At 41.2% G+C, this 18134-nt stretch overlaps 1 pseudogene; it reads right to left on the minus strand.

Moving 5' to 3' along the window:
- The window catches only part of LOC142859201 (glyceraldehyde-3-phosphate dehydrogenase-like), an 83524-nt pseudogene extending 71907 nt beyond the window's left edge, over nucleotides 1-11617 (minus strand).
- Between the last annotated feature and the right edge of the window lie 6517 nt (nucleotides 11618-18134).

Consider the following 18134-nt stretch of genomic DNA (forward strand, 5'->3'; position numbering starts at 1 on the left):
AGTGGCCCCTGAGCCTGGGGAGGGAATGCTCTACAGATGTCTTACAGTCTGGGTGCTCCCTCTCTGCAATGGATCCTGAGCCCGGGGAGAAGATGTTCTATAGATGTCTGGGGAGGGGATGTTCTATAGATGTCTGGGGAGGGGATGTTCTATAGATGTCTGGGGAGGGGATGTTCTATAGATGTCTGGGGAGGGAATGCTCTACAGATGTCTTACAGTCTGGGTGCTCCCTCTCTGCAATGGATCCTGAGCCCGGGGAGAAGATGTTCTATAGATGTCTGGGGAGGGGATGTTCTATAGATGTCTGGGGAGGGGATGTTCTATAGATGTCTGGGGAGGGAATGCTCTACAGATGTCTTACAGTCTGGGTGCTCCCTCTCTGCAGTGGATCCTGAGCCTGGGGAGGGGATGTTCTATAGATGTCTGGGGAGGGGATGTTCTATAGATGTCTGGGGAGAAGATGTTCTATAGATGTCTGGGGAGGGAATGCTCTACAGATGTCTTACAGTCTGGGTGCTCCCTCTCTGCAGTGGATCCTGAGCCTGGGGAGGGGATGTTCTATAGATGTCTGGGGAGGGGATGCTCTACAGATGTCTTACAGTCTGGGTGCTCTCTCTTCGCAGTGGCCTCAGAGCCTGGGGAGGGGATTTCTATAGATGTCCCTTTTGTGGCAAAGTCCTCCATGGTTACTTATTCTCTCCTCTTTGACCAGTTTTGAGTTCCTGTGTCCCCCATCATTCACTGCCCAAAGAAACTCCTCTGAGATCTGAGAGCTGCACTAATCTGCGGGTGGAGAGACATGAATTTAGAGGATGGTTTGGTACTATGTTTGCTTAGCAAAATAATAGTAATATTTTCAATTTTGGGTCCTATGAATACCCCAACCATGGGCTCGTGGCTAGCTTTGCAGTACAGGCTTGAGTCTCCTTCTGTGGAGCAGGCCTTAAGTTTAATCATAAAGCAGTTGGTTACCCTGTAACACCCATGAGCAGGGTATCTTGCCATACCTGTCATGGGCTTATGTGGTATCCAGGCTATAGAACACAGGACTTCATGGATGCTCGATAAATATTCTGCTGCATCTTCAGCCAAGACTCCTCATGTTTCTATTTAAACTCATTTCACCTTTTTCTTCAGTCCCCTTGTGACACTTTCTCAACAGTTAGGGTTGACAAGCTGCAAATGCATGTTGTGTTCCTTTGTTCTTCTTATCCTCAGCCTTTCTTCACTTCTTTTTTGAAGTATATACCTTTGATTAATTTTTTTCTGATGTGTTAGAAAATAAATAAACATGAGAGTAAAACAATACAATAAAGAAGTCACCTGTCTGTCACTAATGCTCCAGTAGCTCATGTCAACATCTCAACTGTGGTGAGGAAGCAGGAACAAAATAAAAAGCCGTTGTTTCACCTTCCTGTCTGGGGGACAGGATACCAAAGGACCCACAGCGATTGGTTGGGAAGGCTACCAAAAATCTAACACGTGGGCTGGGGAACATAGTCCATATCCTTAGCCTGTATAATCTTTTATGTCTTGAGATTCCTGATCCAGTTTCAAATTCTAAAAAAAAAAAAAAAAAACAAAAAACAAAAAAACAAAAAAAAAACATATGATCCTGGAAACATCCTATTATTTATACATAATTATGTTTAATTAGGCAGTTGTTGTATTTTTGTTTTGTGCAGACAGGGCCTCAGTCTGTAGCCTAGACTAGCATGGAACTCATTAGGTAGCCCAGTCTGACTTCAAAGTTATGGCTATTCTCCTGCCTCACCTTTTCAAATGTTGGTATTACAGGTGTGACCCCCACTTCTGGCTGTTAAATATAATGTGAAAAATAAGCAGATGTTCTGCACCAAAGCTGGCCATCACCAACCTGCAAAAGGCTAGGCAGTGGGCCTGAAATGGAGATTGGAGTAGTTTTACATTTTTACCAAAGGGCTCCATGGTGTTGCTCATATCTCAGTGTGCTCAGGAGGAAAGTGGATAAAGGACCAGATTCCTTGGGCCAGGTGAAGGCAAAAGCAGGAAACTCCCTTGTCCTGAAAGCGGAGCTGGCGAAATGTTCAGAGGAAGATGAAGTCTCTCAGTTTATTTGAAGAACTATGTCAACCACCCCGGGCTGACTAAAATCTATCATAATTTCCAAGTTCTTCAAGACAAAGCAATTCCATGAAGGTCCCTGCCCCCCTCTTGTGATGTCGGGCTATTTCCTTTCCATGTTTCTTTAGTAAAGATAGGTCAGTTGGTTACTAGAGCTGGAGAAGGACCTCCAAGTCAACTGGACTGGGGGATTCTGGAGTTGCAGCTCAGCTTTTACCCACTAGTTAGCCTTTCCTCCTGGGACCTGGATCTCCACTTGACCCTGAATAATCTAGAACCTTCTATAGATTTTTCACAGGGCAGAGTGAAATATGCTAGGCACAACAGTAAGAAAAAGCAAGGAGCCATCCGGCCCCAGTGTGGGGCCTGCTGAAGAACAGGAGCACTCTGCTGTGTCCTCAGAAGTACTCATTGCAGTGGAGAAAGAGCAGCCTTGACCCATGACATGCCTGTCTTGGGGTTCCCAGCACAGTGATGTCATGCCCAGGGGGAGAAAGCCAATAGCCCAGGTTCCCCAGGTTGACGAAGCCAACAGGGTATCAGTCTCACAAGCAGATCAAGCTGTTGATACTGAGATAAACAGAAATGAGGCCTTTTATTCAATGACCTTCTAAGTCCTGGGAAAGCTGAGAAGTATCATGTATGTTACAGGGTTCACTTCACAGCCTCTGGCGTCCTGGACAGCACCAGCAATCACCTATGCTCACCAGCTGGTGAGCACACGGGCTTCCTCAGCCTCTTTCCTCTAAGAGAAACAATGGCAGTAGGGACTGCAGTTCGCCCGTGTTCCGCTGATGCTGAAGATGTAGCTTCTCTCTGTGAGAAAAGGGACCTCACAAGAATGAGTGCCCTTCATGACAATTGGCATCAGGATGGTTTTTAATGCCCATGTGCTCTGCCCTGCCTGCGCTGCTGCAGCCCACTGTACCTCATGGTTCCATAGTGCAGGGTAGCTCTGAAGAGGAGAGAGATTGGCATCAGTGGACATTTATGTTCCCCGAGTTTCCTATCAGTCCAAACATCCAGCCTTCTTTAAGCAGAAGGAAAGATGGATAAGGATGCTCCTGCCTCAGTAAATGAGAGCGACTGCCATCTCAGTATTGGGACCTAGAAGGGCATTGGAGCAGCATCTCACTGGCAAGCTGAGCTCCCTCAGCCCGATTAGTCCCTCAGCTGTTCAGGATACCTTTGGGTCTGTGCTGAGAGCAATTACTCACTATATCTGTGAGCATTTTATCTTTGTGACAAACCAAATTTCTCATCTACTTTAATTTTCATGGAAATTTAAGAAATTGCTAGAAACGTGGACTACGGGAAAGGACATTAAGTGTGCAGTTTACTCCCTGAAATCACAAGAGTGCTGCAGTAACTTTGCAATTTCGGATGTGGTTCTGAGGGAATTACAGAAGCATGGAGATTACTGGGCTTCACAAGCTCCCAGCTTTGAGGAGGTGGCTGATTTTCTCTGTGTCTGTGTTCGTGTGTGTGCATATGTGTATATGTCAGAGGACAGCTTCCAGTGTTGTTCTTCGATGCCATCCATCTTGGTGTTTGAGACAGGGTCTCTCTCACTGGCCCGGAACTAGCCAAGTTGGCTCTGCTGGCTGGCCAGAGAGTCCTAGGGATCTGTCTCCCTGCACCTCCTCATCTCTGGGATTACACATATGAACCGCTATGATTGTATATTTTAAGAATATGGGTTCTGGGGATCAGACTCAAGTCCTCAAGGCAAGTGCCCCCACCCCCATAATCACACCTCATTCCACTTTTATTTATGAAGCCTTCCAGAATGGTCCAGGGGCCGGGCGGTGGTGGTGCACGCCTTTAATCCCAGCACTCGGGAGGCAGAGGCAGGCATATCTCTGTGAGTTCGAGGCCAGCCTGGTCTACAAGAGCTAGTTCCAGGACAGGAACCAAAAGCTACAGAGAAACCCTATCTCGAAAACCAAACAAACAAACAAACAAACAAACAAAAAACAGAATGGTCCAGGGGTTGAGTCCAAGAAGATACTCAGAGTCCTAGGGAGAGGGCTTCCGTGTTACCTGAACTCTGTCAGATGAGTAAACCAAGGTGTGGAGGACTGCGGCTCGCTTACAGCTGGATGGAATGCCAGAGGTTTGCGTGTGCACTCCGGGTTGGATGGAATGCCAGAGGTTTGCGTGTGCACTCCAGGCTGGATAGAATGCCAGCGGTTTGTGTGTGCACTCTAAGATGGATGGATTGCCAGCGGTTTGAGTGTGCACTTTAGGCTGGATGGAATGCCAGCGGTTTGAGTGTGCACTCAGGGCTGGATGGAATGCCAGAGTTTTGAGAGCGCACTCCAGGCTCTTCAGTCATCCCTCCTCACCTACAGAACACTGGCAATAGTTTCAGATATTGGGAAGGAATGTGAAAGAAGGAGCATTAAAACACCCCAAAAGAAAAAAAATAGAAAAGTAAAATTAAGGAGGAAAAAAATCTTTGACAAAAAAAAAGCATATTTTTGCACCTAGACCAAGTATTCGTTCTGAGAAACACACATTTATGTACAACAAATCAAAACCCTCTCCAAACGCCTAAATGTGTGTTTTTCAAAAGGTTTGTCACATTCTTTTTCCTCTGCAAAATGACAAACAGTTATAATCCATATCTGAGCAAGCAGTGACAACCCGACGCATCCAACACTGTGAGAACACTGTGAGAATTCAGGAACCGAAGCTTAGCCTTCATCACTCTGTTTTTATCCCCCAGAACAAAGGAAAATTATAGGCATTGTGCTGACGGTGGGAGAGCAAGCTTTCCCCCACTCTGGCTTTTCGTTGCTAGGGTTTAAGACCACGTGGGCCACAAAACACTCTCTCCCATCTGGCTGCGTTTTTTATTTTTTTGAAACTTCCCTGAGACCCAGCTTTTACAGTTGAGTGATTAGTTCTCTGTAACACTCAAGAGCCACGGAAATAAAAGATATTTCAGAGATGGTAGTTCATGACCTTTTTTTTTTTTTTTTTTTTTTTGCTTCTGTGCCTTTTACTGAGATCTAACCCGCACTTACTGGCATAGAAAACTCTACTAAAGTCTCTTGGGTGAATACTTCAACAGGCCAGTTTCATTTGCACCTAATCATTTGGTACAACTTAGAAGGCATAAATGATGACATCTCAAATATTAAGATCACTTTTTACCAAGATTCAGAATTTTACTATAGCATTTTAATAATCCCATCAGACCACATTTACATCATTTCCTTTGGGATCTGATAATATATAGTCAGATAAAAGCAACATTGTTTGATAGTATTGAGTAAATATCATCCAAACTATAACGCATCTTTGGTTAACCTGCCCCCCAATCACATGGAACTGTAGATAAAAACAATAAAAATGTTTTCTTTCTAATAAAATACAAAAAAAAAAGACCTACAAAGTAAGTAGAAACATACATATTGATTTATGAATGGGTCAATGGAGCAAAAAATTGAATTTTATTTTTTCCTAATGTTATGCCCAGATCACCCCAAAAAACATCAAGGAGACCTAGTCCCATATATAAAAGCAAAGAGTCTTTATTCTTACACACGTTTACAAACTCAGACTCCCCATGTGTCCAGCATATTGGAGTGATCAGAAGCCCTCCCCCCAGCTCAGTTGGGGTTGGGCTTTTGTTGTAGCAAAGGTGGGGGTGTGGGATTTCTAAGGTTTGGAACCCCTGATTGTCTGGCATTTGTTTAGGGGTGTCCTGGTGAATGTGTGCTGGCAGGTAATCTTATCTACAATGGTTGGAATGTTAGGAATTTCCTTTGGATGGTCTATTCCTGGGTGGTGCCTGTATAGTCTCAGTTTGTGGTCTTTCTTGGAACCAGGGTAAACTACTGAGACTCTGGCCTCTATTGAGCTTGTTGTGGCTGGGTCCTACACTAGAAGAATCTCTAAAGTCAATTATGGTATGTATTTGCTTGTATGTAGATATTATCTGTTAAGTCAATGATAAACAAGCTACAATCTGTAGAGACACCGAAGGTAGGTTTAGACTGAGGGACAAGAAGGTACAGACAGACCTCATTTGGAAAGGGAACTAGAATAGATAGCTATGGATGGATGGGGTGGGGCTGGAACTAGAGGATCAAATGAGGAAGGGGGAGGGGATGATGGAGAGACAGATAAAATTAAGGGCCATTTCAGGAGTGATACAGAAACCAAATATAGTAGAAACTTCTGAAATATATGAAGGCAATTTAAGTGAAATTGCCCAGTAATGGGGCAGATAGAGTCCCAACCGGACATGTCTTGTCACCAAATGAAGTGTCCAGTACTAGGAATGAGTTACATCTATATTGAGTTGTTGGCCAAAGTGATCCCATGGGAATCCCAAACAACCTAGGTGGTTACCAAGACTATAGGTTGCTTTCCACAAGCTAACATCAATGTCCCATTGCTGAAGACAACACCCACACAACTCATCAAATATGGAGATGGTGAGATTGTGCACACACAGAACCTGCACCACTATGTGTTAATGTATTTGGTACAAAAAGGTAATCTGTGGGCTGCAAAAGAAAGACATAAACACCATGTCAGCCACAAACCATTTGGTCTACAATGCCATCCTGTCTGTAAAATATGCTAGGGCAATAGTGGCACAAACTTTGTGGGAGTAACCAACTAATATCTGATTTGACTTAAGGCCACCTCACAAGGTGGAACCCATACCCGATGCTGCTTTGGTGAGCAAGAACAAGAGACTAGATAGCCCAGGAACCTAGGGTAAAACCAAAAACGACTGGTCTTTTAAAAAAGTAGCAATAAAATGGCTCCTAATGATATTCTGCTCTACTCCTCGATTAGTGCCTTGTTCAGCCATCATCAGAGAAGTTTCCTCCTTCAGCAGATGCGAGCAAATATGCAGACCCACAGACAGACATTAAGCAGGGACTGAGAGACCTTGGAATGCATAGTCCAGAGTGGGACATCTCCATCAAATCCCTCCCTTAGGGCTCAGGGAACCCCATGAAAGAGGATGCAAAAAGTATGTAGGAGCTAGGGGAGTTGGAGGACACCAAGAAAACAAGGCTCCTTAAGTCAATATTAGCAAAGCTCATATGAACTCACAGAGACTGCGGCAGCATGCATACATTTGCACTGTGTATAGATTATAGCTCCCACTTTAGTGTTTTTATGGTTCCTGAGTGTGGGAACAAGTGGGTCTTTGATTCTTGTGTCCTTTTCCTTCAATTTGTCTTATCTAGCTTCAATGTGATGGGTTTTGCTTTTTATTATTATTATTATTATTGCTATCTTTGGTTGCTATCCATTAGAAGGCAGTTCTTTTTTAATGAGAGAGAGGGATTTAAGGGAGTAGTTCTGGATGGAGGGGAGACAGGGAGAAGCTAAAGAAAGTAGAAAAAAGGGGAACTGTAATCAGGATATATTACATGGGGAAAAGAGCCAATTTTCAATAAAAAGAGGGTAAGGAATCTCTAAAGTCACCAAAATCTCAAGATGAATTTCAAATTTAAAAACTTATTTGTGTAGGATCAAAACTAGCCAGTTTGGATGTTCACCTTCCTAGATATGGACGGAGGGGGGAGGACCTAGGACTTACCACAGGGCAGGGAACCCTGACTGCTCTTTGGACTGGAGAGAGAGGGGGAGAGGAGTGGGGGGAAGGGGAGAGGGGTGGGAGGAGGGGGAGAAGAGTGGGAGGAGGGGGAGGGAAAGGGGAGGCTGGGAGGAGGTGGAAATTTGTTTTTTTTTCTTTATTCTTCTTTTATCAATAAAAAAATGTTAAAAAAAAACTTATTTGTGAAAGGTATTAAGAAGAATAAAAATGCACCAATAAAAGCAAAGCAAAAAAGGACTATATTTACCAGAGTGAGAACAAGGAGTCACAGTAGAAACAGGACAGGAGGCCCAGCTCAGCAGGGCAGCAGTCACCTAGTGGGAGCAAGACCCAGCTCAGCATCCCAGCACCACACAAACAAACATCAACTTAACCAGGAAAAGAGACAAAGGAACAGAGAGAGCAGAGAACTTAGAAACAGAACTACATATACGACAGGAATTGTTATATCGCAGGGTAGGCATCACAATTGTGGGTAAAAGTTTATCCAATCACAGCTTAGGGAATTCAGATCCAGCTACAGAAAAGCAGATCTGAGCAGGACATGGTGAGGGAGGGGAACAATCCTGTCACTCTAGCAGCAGAGCGGGCAGTCTGAGTTCAAGGGCATCTTGTATGAACGCAAAGTTCAAGTACAGCCTGGACTGTGTGAAACCTTGTTCCAAGAACAAAACAGAAGTAGATTTTATAGAAATTTCAAGAGTTTAGAGGTGGGAAGATACCACAGTTGGCAATCTGTTTGCCTAGCAAGTTGGGATCCCTGGCAGCCATGTAAAAGGCTGGGCAAGGCAGAACAGGCCTGTAACCCTGGGTTTGCAGGCCAGCCAGCAAAGTTAAATCAATAAACTCTAGATTCAGTAAGAGACCCCATCTCAAAATAATGAGGCAAAAAAGCGACTGAAGAATATACAAATGTCCCCACACAGGCATATACACACAAATATGCATGCATACCCAATCACACATGCACACACACAAATATGCATGCACACCCAAGCACACAAGCACACACACACAAATATGCATGCACACCCAATCACACAAGCACACACACACAAATATGCATGCACATCCAATCACACATGCACACACACAAATATGCATGCACACCCAATCACACAAGCACACACACACACAAATATGCATGCACACCCAATCACACAGGCATACACACACAAATATGCATGCACACCCAATCACACATGCACACACACAAATATGCATGCACACCCAATCACACAAGCACACACACACAAATATGCATGCACACCCAATCACACAGGCATACACACAAATATGCATGCACACCCAATCACACATGCACACACACAAATATGCATGCACACCCAATCACACATGCACACACACAAATACGCATGCACACCCAATCACACAAGCACACACACCCAGTTGCACACAAACATGCACATATACACAAACTGAACATTATAATTTATTTTTATAATTATATTGTAAAATATATGGCAATTCTCTCATAAATGTGATATATTGCTGTGGGACAAAAGTTTTACCCTGTAAACATTTGTTTCTTGTACTTGTTTAATAAAATGCTGATTGGCTAGTAGCCAGGCAGGAAGTATAGGCAAGGCAACCAGGCAGGAAGTAGAGGTGGGGCAATGAGAACAGGAGAATTCTGGTAAGAAGATTCTACATTCTGCAGTCGTGACCCAGACACAGAGGAAGCAAGATGTAACTGCCTCGCTGAATAAGGTGCTGAGCCACGTGGCTAACACAGATAAGAATAATGGGCTGATATAGGATGTAAGAGTTAATAAGAAGCCTGAGCTAATGGGCCAATCAGTTTATAACTAATGTAGACGTCTGTGCATTTCTTTGGGACTTAACAACTGCAGGAACCGGGCAGGACAGAAAACTCAGACAACAATATATATGCTCATATATTAAATATTTAAAATCTCGATTAAATAAACTAAAACCACATGACATAAAGAAAGATATGCTGCATAAGACCATGAAGCTTCTAAAGAGAAATGTTAAGACTGTCTATATGAGCTTCAGGTCCGTTAGCACTTCCTGCCAACCCTCCCAGCCTTTCCTTCTAGCACATCTCCATTTCTTTATGTCACCTGCCATCTTCAGAAACACTATTGAGCAGAGACCCCCAGTGGGTAGAGCAGACACCCCCAGTAGGTACACAGAGACCCCCAGTGGGTACAGCAGAGACCCCCAGTGAGTACACTGGTCTGGGACTCAGGGACACAATTTTCACTTTCCTTTTGTCCTTCATTCCAGTCTCTCCAGATTTACTTGGAGTTCTGGAGCAACCTGCCTGCAGAGGCCCCTCCTCCCACCCTAAGTCCACATCTCTTGGTGCAGACTCAGGTCCCCATAGCTTATTCCCACTTCTCCCTCTTAGTCTATCTTCATTTGTTTGTTCTACCTGCCAACCCATAGAAACCCTTGAATAGGGACTCCACAGCCACCACACTAAGTAGGATCCAGAGTGGGCAACAACAAATAAAGATTAAATCACCTATCACCCAACAAATGCAAGACCAGATAGCTACACTAAAGACCACCTCAAACATCACAACTCCGGATGCTGAAATCCCAGCACAAAACCCCAAACATAAGCAACCAAGACAATCTGCCTCCTGCAGCAGACAGCAGCCCTATGGGAAACAGACCCTCAGAAAAGCAGTTTAGCACAGGACAAGGACTTCACATCAATAGTCACGAGTAAGTTCAAGGACTCTAAAGAGGATATGAACAAAGGTCTAATGAAGACTGTGAAACACAAACAGTTGAGTAAAATAGTGAAAACATTTTAAGACACAAAAGTAAAATTTAAAAAAAAAATAAAATCACCAAAGAAAGCCTAAACTGAAACAAAACTGAACCTGAAAAACTTAGGATGTTAAACAAAACCTCAGAGGTAAAACCTCACTAACAGCCAAAGCCACAAGGAAGAGGAGTTTCAGGTACTGAAGACAAGGTTGAAGGAATGGTTGGCTCAGTCAAAGAAAATGTTAAATCTAAAAAAATAAATTCCAGCCACAGAAATCTGGGACACTATGAAAAGATCAACCCTATGAAAAGTAGCTTCAGGGAAGGAGAAGAAACCCAGGTCAAAGGCACAGAAAAAAATATTTTTGAATGGGTGCTGTGAATGTTATTGATGTTATTCAAAATAGGAAGTGTTCCTAAGTTACTCTGCTTCTTTTGGGACAACCAGAATGGAAATTGTGAAGGGAGATACTTGGGGTTGGGGGTTGACAGGGACTCCTCAGCAGCCACCCATCTCTCTCTTCCTCTTGTGTTCTTGCTGGGGTGTGTGGTCCAGGATTTCTTACTCCTTGGAGACCATGAGGTCCACCATCCTGATGCTGTAGTCATAGTCACTGTCACATCAGAAAGTGAGTTTACAGAGTTGTCATTGAGAACAAAGCCAGTGCCAGCATCAAAGGTGGAAGAGTGAACATCACTGTTAAAGTTTCAGGAGACAAGCTGGTCCTCAGTGTAGTCCAGGATGCCCTTTAGTGGGCCCTCTGAGTCTGCTTCACACCTGCTTGACATCATTGAACTTGGCAGCTTTTTTCAGGTAGCCTGTCAGATCCAAAACAGACACATTAGGGGTAGGAACACAGAAGGCCATGCCAGTGAGCGTCCCATTCGGCTCTGTGTTGGAAGACCGTGCCCACAGCTTCAGAAGCACCATGATACAGGGATGATGTTCAGGGCAGCTCCACAGTCATCACACCACAGCTTTCCAAAGGAGCCATCCACAGTCTTCTGAATGACAGTAATGGCGTGGATCATGGTTGAGTTCTTCCATGATGCACAAGTTGTCATAAAAGACATTGACTGAGGAGGATAAATGCTGCAGGAAGCATTCCTGAGGATCTTGAGTGAGTTGTCATACTTCTTATGGTTCATGCTTAAAGAGTAGAGATGATGACCCTTTGCTTCTAGCCTTTAATTGGTCTCTGGCTTTTTCTATGGTGGGTAAAGACACTAGTAGACTCCACAATATACTTAGCACCAACATTATCCCATTTGATCTTGGCATGATTTCACTCCTGGAAGATGAAGATGGCCTTCCCATTGCCAAGCTTTCTGTTTTCAGCCTCATTTGTGCTGTGGAACTTGCTGTAGGTAGAGTCATATTGGAACATGTATATCTTGTAGTTGAGGTTAGTGAGGTTAGTTGAGGTCATTGTTGGCAACAATATCTACTTTGCCAGAGTTTAAGGCAATCCATTGCCAAAGCACCCAATATGGCAAAACCCATTCACTTCAAACCTTCATCATTGTATCTCAGGGACCAGGCTAGCACTGCATGAGATGATGTAGCTCTCTATGGAGTGGTAGGAACACAGAGCCAAGAAAGTATTTTTGACAAAAATCAAAGGAGAAAATTTCCCCAATTTAAAGGAGAAGACACTATCAAGGTACAAAAACTATACAGAACACCAAATAAACAGGGCCAGAAAAGAAACTCCCTAATCAAAACATCAAATGTACAGAAAAAAGAAAGGCTTCTAAAGTTGCCAGGGAAAGAGACCAAGTAACATATAAAGTCAGACCCAGTAGAATAAAACCTGACTTCACAATGGAGACTCTAAAAGGTAGAATGGCCTGGACAGATGTTCTACAAACTCAGAGACCACAAATGCCACCCCAGACGACTATTCCAGAAAGACTATCTACTGTGGGCAATGGTCTTGTACCCTGTAAAGATTTGCTGGCCTTTTGTATTGGTTTAATAAAATGTTGATTGGCTAGTAGCCAGGCAAGAAGTATAGGGGTCACCCAGATGCAGAGGAAGAAAGATTAGAATGCCTCAATGATAAAAGGTACCACATGGGGCTGGAGAGATGGCTCAGAGGTTAAGAGCACTGACTGCTCTTCCGGAGGTCCTGAGTTCAATTCCCAGCAACCACATGGTGGCTCACAACCATCTGTACTGAGATCTGGCGCCCTCCTCTGGCGTGCGGGCATACATAGAGGCAGAATGTTGTATACATAATAAATAAATAAATCTTTAGAAAAAAAAAAAAGGTACCACATGGCTAACACAAACAAGAATTATGGGTTATTTTAAGATGTAATTGTTAGTTAATAAGAAGCCCGAGCTAATATGTTAACAAGTATATAATTAATGTTGGCCCCTGTGTCTTTCTTTGGGACTGGCAGCTGCTGGACTGGGTATAAAAGAAACCTCTGTCTACAAAATGTTACCAACATGGCCAATTACATCCACATAAAACCTGAGAGAGCGTGGGAAGTAATTCTAGACACAAAAGAAGAGAGTTAAGCATGGCTTCTTGGTAGCAGTATTTTCTCAGATGGGCTCTGTTTGCTAGAGGCAAGCACATCTTATTTAAGAGAGGCTTCGTGACTCAGCGTTAGCCACAAAAACCTTGCAGCTCTTTTAAGAGGTCCCACTACCAAATACATAAATGTGTTTATTAGTAATCCACAACAGGCTTCTTGGTGGTGGCAGAGACCTTGAAACTTCACAGAGTTGTGACAATAAACATGTCTCCCACTAGTACCTCAGTCATGAAGTTAGACTCTGAAAGCCAAGGAATGGGGTGGATCCAGTCATCAAGGCCACAGCTTTAATCCTAGCCATATTGTTTAGCAAATTAAAGACTCACATGGTCAGAAAAAAAGAGAAATATACAGTAAAGATAGATTCAGACCAAAAAATTCTAAATGGTTTACAGTGTGTCTAAAATTTTATGTAGGCTTGGGAGAGAAAAGAAAAAGAATAAAGTCCTTAAAAAAGGAAGAGAGTAGTTGTATGTGGTAGCACACATCTTTAATCCCAACATTTGGGAGGCAGAGGCAGGTAGATCTCGGTGAGTTCCAGGACAGCCTGGTCTACAGAGTGAGTTCCATGACAAAGATATACAGAAACCCTGTCTCAAAAAGCCAAAAATTAAAAATAAAATAAATCGAGTTAAAATGAAGCCACGTAAAGATGGAAAATACACAGAGAATCTGGATACCATAAGTTATTATGTTGTCTTTGAATTGTTTGACTGCTGAGGAAGGAGCAACAGCTGCTGAAAGACATTTGATTATAGTTGCTGCTGAATTAATCCAACATATATATTTTGAAAATGGCTTGACTTCAAAATTTAAGTCAAAAGATATGTTACTTTGGAGAAGAGGTTTTACTTTTGTTTGTACAGGAATGAGAGGCTGTGGATTCATTCAGGGTTAGGAAAAATCAGGTTTGATCAAGGAAGACCCCCTGAAGAATCTCCAATAGGAGCAGATAGCCCACATGATCCAGCATTTCAGAGGACCTCTGTTGGAGCGTCCTCTGAGTTCTGCATCCAGAACAGCCTCAAGACTGCTGGCTGAGATGATCGAGCCTCACAGAATATTCCAGTCAGGACTTGACCATAATCCTAAATTTTCTTTAGGTTTTTATAAGATTATCAGTGCCCCCAGACAACAAGAAGCCACCTATAAAACTATGCCCACATTCCCAAAATAATGGATTATGGATGTTTGTCTTTGTTTAGAGTGTTGGTTACAGGTTGTTATGGATAATAGTCAGTAAAAAAAAACCTAGACAAATGAGATTAGATTCAGAGTTCTTATTTCAAAAAGAAAAAAAAAGAAGTACTGTGGGACAATGGTTTTTTGCCCTGTAAAGATTTGTCACTTATATTGGTTTAATAAAATACTAGTTGGTTAGTATTCAGGCAGGAAGTATAGGCAGGGTGACCAGAGTAGGAGATTTCTGGACAAAAAGAAAGGTTCAGTCTGCAGTCATCACCCAGATGCAGAGGAAGAAAGATGAGAATGCTTCACTGATAAAACATACCAAGTCATGTGGCTAACGCAGACAAGATTATGGCTTAATTTAAGATGTAATAGTTAGTTAATCAGAAGCCTGAGCTAATAGCCCAACCAGTATATAATTAATATAGGCCTCTGTGTGCTTCTCTGAATGCTAGACTGGGTGGGACAGAAACCTTTATCTGCAACTATCAATCACAGTATGCAGAGAAAGACAAATATTCCACCGTAAAACTAACTTTAAGCAATTTATATCTTTCAATCCAGCTTTACAGAAGATATTAGAAGAAAACTTTCAGTCTTAAGAGGTTAACTAGACCCAAAAAGACTCACTCACTAAATAAACAAATACATACACGCATACTTATATGCATAAATACATACATATATACATAAATCCAGTAAATTAAAAGAAGGGGGAGAACACTCTTACCATAACAACAAAAATAACAGGAATCAATAAATACCACCTATTAATAACTATTGATGTTGGTGGTTTCAAATCCCTAATAAAATGAAACAGACTAACAGGTTGCATTATAAAACAGGATTTGTCTTTCTGCTACATCCAAAAACACACTTCACTACCAAGAACATACATTACCTCAGAGCAAAATGGCAGGTAAAGGTATTCCAAGCAGATGGGAGAAACAAGAAAGAAGACATAACTATTTTAATATCTGACAAAATAGACTTCAAACCAAAACTTACAAGAAGAGATAGGGAAGAACACTACATACTCATTTAAAAAAAATCCACCAAGAAGATATTCCAATTCTAAACGTTTACACACTAAGCACCAGGGCACCCAAGTTCATAAAAGAAGCACTATTATGGCTAAAAAAAAATCCCATATTGACACAGCAATCACAGGAGACTTTGACACCTTATTCTTGCCAATAGACAGGTCATCGAGACAGTAACAGAAATGCTGGAGTCACATAAAATCATAATTCAAATGGACCTAGAAGATATCCATGTACCATTTCACCCAACACAAAAGAATACACTTTCTTCTCAGCAGTTCATGGAACTTTCACCAAAATTGACCACATGCTTGGACAAAAGGCAAGTCTCAGCAGACACAAGAAAACCAAAACAACATCCTACATCCTATCAGATCCACCAGAGATTGAAGCTGGATACCAACACAGCAGCAACAGCAGAAAGTTCACAGACTCATGGACACTGAACAACTCACTACTGAATTTAAAAAATGGCTCATAATGGAAATCAAGAAGGAAATAAAAACCCCTTTAAGATTGAGTGAAAATGAGAACACAGCATACTCAAACCTGTGAGACAGAATGAAGGCAGTTCTAAGAGCCAAGTTCATGTTCTAAGTGCTTGTAACAAAGAAACTTTTAGATCTTATGTTAGTAACTTAGCAACATACTTGAAAGTTCTAGGACAACAAAAAGAAATGATACCCCAAATGAGTCAATGGCAAAAAATAATCAAACTCAGTACTGAAAGTAATGATAAAGAAACAAATAATAAAACATAGAACCAATAAAAGAAGAGTTGGTTATCTGAGAAAATTAACAAGATTGATAAACCATTAGCCAAATAGATATAAAAAAGAGATAAAAAATCAAGATTAATAAAATTAGATGAGAAAAGAGTGACTGGAGAAACCTAGCGAATTACAAGGAAATACTTTAAAAATCTACATTCTACCAAACTGGAAAATCTAAATCAAATATATATATATGTTACATATATATATATATATATATATATATATATATATATATATATACACACACACATACATATCCTGCCAAAACAAATAAGCAAAAGCAGATCCATATCTATCAGTGAAATAAAAGTATTAATTGGAAATTTCCCAAATAAACAAACAAACCCAGGACTAGACAGACCCCCACACAGAATGCTATCAGAATTTCAAATAAGATCAACAGCAATATGCTTCAAATTATTCTACAAAACAAAAATTAAATGAACATTTTCTAATTCTTTTCATGAAGTTATTATTACTCTGATAACACAACAAAGAAAATTTTAGGCCAATGTCCTTTATGAACAAAACTGCAAAATTTCTCAATAAAACTCCTGCAAACTGAATTCAAGAACACATAAAAAAGCTTATCCACCATGATCAAATAGGTTTCTTTCCAGAGATAGAATGATGATTCAACATATACAATCAATAAACTTAACCCACCACATAAGCAAACTGGAAGACAAAATTCACATGATAATCTCTCATTAGATGTACAAAAAGACCTTTGACAAAATTCAACACCTCTTTATGACAAAAGTCTTGGAGACACTATGGATATAAGGAGCATACCTCAATATAATCAAGGTGATTTACAACAAACCCACAGCTAACATCAACCTAAGTGAAGAGAAGCTCCGAATTTCCAGTGGAATCAGAAACACTCTATGCCTGACCAGAGTAGTGTGTGAAGTCCTAGCTAGGGCAATAAGACAGCTGAAGGAGACCAAGGGATACAAATAGGAAGGGAAGATGCCAAAGTGGCTTTATTTGCAGATGAAATGATTGTGTGTATAAAAGACTCTAAGAACTCCACCAGGAAACTCCTACAGCTAATAAATACTTTTTGAAAAGTAGCAGCATACAAAATTAAAACACTAAAGCTGTAATCTTCCTATATACCGTTGACAAACAGACTGAGAAAGAATTCAGAGAAATAAAACATTTTACAATATCCCTCCAAAATAAAAACCTTGGAATATCTTTAGTCAAGCAAGTGAAAACTTGTAAAATAAAAATTTTAAGATATCAAGGAAAGAAGTTGAAGAAGACATCAATAGATAGAAAGAGCTCCTATGCTCATAGATTGGTAGGATTAATACAGTAAAAAGGGCCATCCTACCAAACAACATCTATGGAGTCAATGTTATCCCCACCAAAGTTCCAACACAATTCTTCACATAAATAAAAAAAAAACAAGTTTCAGCTTCATATGGAAACACACACACACACATCCTGAATAATAAAAGAACTGCTAGTGGTACCATCATGTCCAACTTCAAGTTGTATGACATAGGTATAGCAGCAATAAAAGCATCATGCTATTGGGATATTAAAAGAAACTTAAATTAAAGGAATTGAAGACACAGGCATACACTTATGGACACCTGCTTTTTGACAAAGAAGCCAAAAATACACTAACAAAAGAGAGCATCTTTAGCAAATAGTGCTGTAGAAGAATACAAATAGATTTATGCTTATCACCCTGCACAAAACTCAACTCCAAGTGGATCAGGAACATCAACACAAAGCCAAATACCCCGAATATGATAGAAAAGAAAAGTAGGGAGTAGTCTTGAGCACATTGACACAGGAAAGGAATTCCTGAACAGAACACCAATAGCACAGACACTAAGATCAACAATTAATAAATGGGACCTTATGAAACTGAAAAATTTCTGTATGATGAAGGTCACCTTCATTCCTGCAGGGCAGCAGCCTGAAGAATAAGAAAAGTTCTTCTTCATGTTTTACATTATTACACATCCAATAGAGGGTTGGTATTTAAAATATATAAAGAAATGAAAAAAGTGTCATCAAGAAAACAAATAATTCATTAAAAATGGGGTACAGAACTAAGCAGAGAGTTCTCTAAATACAAATCAC

This window comes from Microtus pennsylvanicus, chromosome 10 (genome assembly GCF_037038515.1).
Source record: "Microtus pennsylvanicus isolate mMicPen1 chromosome 10, mMicPen1.hap1, whole genome shotgun sequence".
NCBI classification, from domain to species: domain Eukaryota; kingdom Metazoa; phylum Chordata; class Mammalia; order Rodentia; family Cricetidae; genus Microtus; species Microtus pennsylvanicus.